Raw genomic sequence first — 4,692 nt, 5'->3', positions numbered from 1 at the left:
TACGAGTGATGTTGAACATTTTTTCATATGCCTGTTGGCCATCTGCATTTCCTCTTTGTAGAAGTGTCTTTTTAGCTCTTCTGCCCATTTTTTGATGGGTACCCCAGTTCTTGTATGCATAAATAAATGAATCTTTAAAAAAAGAAAATTGTTAGTTGTGTGAGGAAAGTGAGGGGCTGCAACAAGATTACAGTCTGGAGGAGGGCCCTTCCCCCCTGCTGCAGGGAAGTGACCCTGAAAAGAAGCCTGAATGGAGGTGTGGCTGTCTCTAACAGGTGGTTGGAGAGCTGCAGTTCTAAGAATGAGAACTGCATTTAGTTCTGTGGACAGGATTAAAAGGATAGCCTAAAGTCTTCTTATTAAGTACACAGAAGGAGGGAAAAGTTGTTCCAGGTGAGGGACTTCCTTTCGAATAATCAGGAAACGAATAAAACCCCCACAGTATAGGTTTTTAAGCAAGTGTGGTCTTTTGTTTCATATCTTCTGATATATAGGACAGGAAAAGTAGACAAAAACCTTGAGGTTTTAGCCTGAGAATGACTGCTTGCTCTGGTAAGACAGGCTGAGTTTTGAGTTGCATCTTGCCTGAGAATTTTGATTCTAGCCAATCTTTACATCCAAGAAGAACCAGATTAAGTGTTTCATCTTTTTTGCCCACCTAGTGCTGCAAGATTTGGTCTTGGGTATTGGTTTGGTTATGACTCACACCCTCCCCCCAGCTCCTCAGAGGGTCTATCATCCAGGGACAAGGCAGAAGTGGAGGGGCCTGGAGTAGTGAAGGTAGATCCAACACATATCTGCGGGAGGGACCAGGTCCCATGGACATGTGTCTTTGCCTCTCACATCCTTCCCACATGATGGGTGTTTTGCCCCAACTTCTGTGACCAGCTGCAAGAAAGGAAGGCGGGAGGCAGAAAGGCTGAACAAGCAGAGTTTATTGCTCCTGGACAGCAGCTGAGATGGAACCCCTAGGGTGGGGTTCCCCAATAAGGGGGAAGGGTCTCTTATAGAGATCCTAGGTTCACATTCCAAAGGGGTGACTCATCACTGTGCCTTCTGATGCTAGGCCCAGTTTGTTATCAGACTTGGATGTGAGGCCCAGTTTGTTATCACCGTCAGCTAGTCCCATCCCGGATGCAAGATGCAAGGTCCCGTTAATTGGATGCAAGTCCCAGTTTGTTACCGCCTATCACCTTTGGATGCAAGGCCTGATTCATTACTGCCCTTATCTGGTCCCTCAGTAAATCTCCGCATTTGGTCACTCCCAACAATGGGGGTTGTTTTCGAAAAGTTGATTTTTGTGTTTGTTTTGAGGCAGAGAAGTTGACAGAGACAGGGCCTCCCTGGTGGTGTAAGGGGTTAAGTCTTAGCATTATGATACTATAGGCAGCCTCTGCATCAGAGTTCAATCCCCCACCAGGGAGCTGACCCACATGGCACAGCAGACCTCTCCTAGGAAAAAGGGAAGTTCCAGATTCCCTGCCCCACCCAGAAGGAGGGTGGAGCTGAGCAGAAAAAAAAGGAGAGGAGAAGAGAATAAAGCTGGATGGAGAATAAGAAGGAGGAGACCTAAGGAAGCCACATGGAGCAGCAAGCATGTGAGGAAGAAACGGGGCTTGTTTCCTGACCCTGGACTGGTTGAAACAGATGTGGGTGAGATACCTGTAGGGAGGTGACTATGGCGGTGTTTATATTGATTTTGATTTTGCTCTTTTGCTTCCAGATTTGTCTGGCCATTTCTGACCCTTTTCCATGGGTCCCGGCTAGAAGGTGCTTTAGTCTTGGGCAGCTTTCAGGCCTTGCTTTGGGCCAAGCCCTTTTGGGTGAGCTTTTGCCCACGAGGGGAAGTTATATTCTTTGTGTTCCATATTGTATATTTACTGTATTAAAGTCACTTTTCATTAAAGTTTTATATGTTTTGTCTTGTTGTGGCGGATGGCATAACCCACTTACAGCAGGCAGGTTTTGGGGCTTTAGGGGTATCTCTCTCCCCCTGTCCTCTTAACAGATTTGGGGTGCCCTATAACACTGTCTCTCCTGCTGCTCCCCTCAGCAGTATATTTCAGTAGATCTTCCTGTTCTGCTCCCCACTCTGTCTCTGGAGAATCCTTTTAGTACCCCGCCCCTCCACACTCTGGCCTAAACTCTGACTCTTGTACACATAAATAAATAAATCCTTTTTTTAAAATGTAACTTGAGACAATTTGGAAAATTGGGAGGTAGGACTCACTATTGGACCCAACCCTGATGACTTCTCCCCATCTTGGGGGGCAGTCTGGAGTTGGAAGAGTTAAAACTTAAAATCTTGAGAGCTCTTCTGGCTAGAGCTTTGCATAGACAACTAGCATTTGTAGAAAAATCCCTCCCTTCCTGCTTGCCTGCAGACTGGCAGACCTGCATGCCTTCTGTCTCTCTGTCTCTTCCTTTGCTTTTGTCCTCCAGGTTTGCTCTGCAGTCAGACTGGGAAATGAAAAATGGAACTCAAATCCATCAATGCTGCTTTTCATGGGCGTCTTTATTTATTTTTAAAGATTTTGGTCCCTCCCTGGTGGCACAGTGAATTAAAGCACAACACCAGGAAACTAGCCACAGCTGCTTCAGCACAAGTTTGATCCCTGGCCGGGAGGTGACCCACATGGCACAGCAGACCTCTACTGTCTTGCCCGGTGCTCCCCTCAGCTGTGTACTTGGTTGATCTGCCTGTTCTGCTCCCCGCTCTGCCTCTGGTGAATCTTCTCACTGCCCCTGAGCCTCTGGCCTGTACCCCAGTTCTGTATGCATAAATAAATACATCTTTAAAAGATTTTACTTATTTTCACATAGAAGAACTGGGGTACAGGCCAGAGGAGTGTGGAGGGATAGTATAAGGGGGGATTGAGGTGAAAGGCAGATCCACTGAAATACATTGCTGAGGGAACCAGCGGGCAGGATAGGAGAGGTCTGCTGTGCTATGTGGGTCAGCGCCCTGGTCAGGAATCAAACTCAGGCCTTAGCCATGATAGCACTGAGTCTTAACCCCCTAGGCCACCAGAGAGGCCCCTCAGTAGTTATTTTAACAAAAGCTTTTGTACAGGAGAAAGTTGACAAGATTCTGTCTATCTTTGGATTTAATTTGTTCATTTTGCTCTGTTCTCCCCATTACCTGTGGACAAGTCACAATGAGAGAGCAGTGCAACTCAGATGGTCGGTACCATTCTCTTACACGGCGCGTTTTACCACTAGCAACTAAGTACCCAAGGTAACCAAATCTTTGTGTTATTCTTTGGGAAACATTGGACATTGTCTGCTAGAAACAGAGATCCATCCTCGTGAAACATTGGTGGAGCACCTCCTACTGTGGACTGTGGATTGTGCTAGGTTCTGAGCAACGAGTAAGACATGGCCCCCGCCTTCTGGGAGCTCATGGTTTAGCTGAGATGGACAAGGAAACAAGTAATTACAATTCTGTAGATCTAGATACAAATATCAGGTGTAGGAGTAGTAGGTGGGTATAAATGCAAATATCAGGTATAGGAGTGGGGCTTCCTTGGTGATGATATAGCAATGTCAGGCTCTCAGGCCTAGTCTCCCAGTCAGGAATGGATCCTGGCTGCATGGCAACTCTGAGTCCCAGCCACTAAACCAGCACGGGTGGTTGGTGTCTCCCGAAGCCAGAGCAGGAATTTTGCAGACACTCAAGCAAGCAAGTGAAAAGAGGCAGACTTGTTTAGAGAAAGAAAAGTTTACTGAGATGAAGAGCAACAGAAATAAAGTGGGACTCCTAGGCTGGTGGAACCAGGCCAGAGAGGGGCAAGGGAGCCCAAGTGGAGTCGTGCCTGGGAATGTAGGCCTTCTTTCCCTAATTACTCTAAAGCTCCCCACTGTCTTTGTGACCTGGTAGGTCTCCATGGTCTCACTCACTGCCCTGGTGTCTCTGTGACCATAACTAAGTCTCCATGTCTGAGATCTTATCTTAGTATACTTTTCTTTTATCATCCTTATTCTGGAATGTCCTGTTGCTCCTAGTCCTGGGGGGTTTGATTAGTCCCCTTTGGAATTTGTTGCCCTTATCTCTGGAGCTCCCTTAACTCTCCTGAAGTCCCTACCTCCACTGTCCCTTAAGCTGCCTAGTCAGCCCTAACTTAGCTTAGGACTCAGTGGCATAGGGGTTGTCTCAGTGCTGTCACTGCCACAACCTTGGCCTAAGTTTGATCCCCAGCCAGGGAGGTGACCCACATGGCACCTCACCCGCTGCTCTCCTCAGCCATGTGTATCATTGCATCTGCCTGTTCTGCTCCTCACTCTGTCTCTGGTGAATTTTCTCACCCCCACTCCCAAACCTCTGGCCTATACTCTAGTTCTTTTACGCAAAATCTTAAAAAAAAAAAAAAGTGGTGAGGAGTGAGTGGGAGTGTCAGATGTTTGTGGGAGGAAAGAGTCAGATCATATTAGTTTAAAAAGAAAAAAGAGGACCCTCCCTGGTGGCACAAGGGGTTAAAGTGTAGCACTCTGTGAAGTTATCAGCAGCCACTCCAGCATGAGTTCTATCCCCAGGAAGGGAGCTGACCCACATGGTGAGGCAGACCTCTCTTGATCTGCCTGCTGCTCCCCTCAGCAGTATATTTCAGTAGACCTGCTCTCTCATTCTGTCTCTGGTGAATCCTCTCATGCCCTATACCTCTAGCCTGTACCCCAGTTCTGTATACATAAGTA

Source organism: Condylura cristata, unplaced genomic scaffold (genome assembly GCF_000260355.1).
Source record: "Condylura cristata isolate star-nosed mole 26May11 unplaced genomic scaffold, ConCri1.0 scaffold00023, whole genome shotgun sequence".
Classification (NCBI taxonomy): Eukaryota; Metazoa; Chordata; class Mammalia; order Eulipotyphla; family Talpidae; genus Condylura; species Condylura cristata.
Note: the sequence above shows the minus strand (reverse complement) of the source record.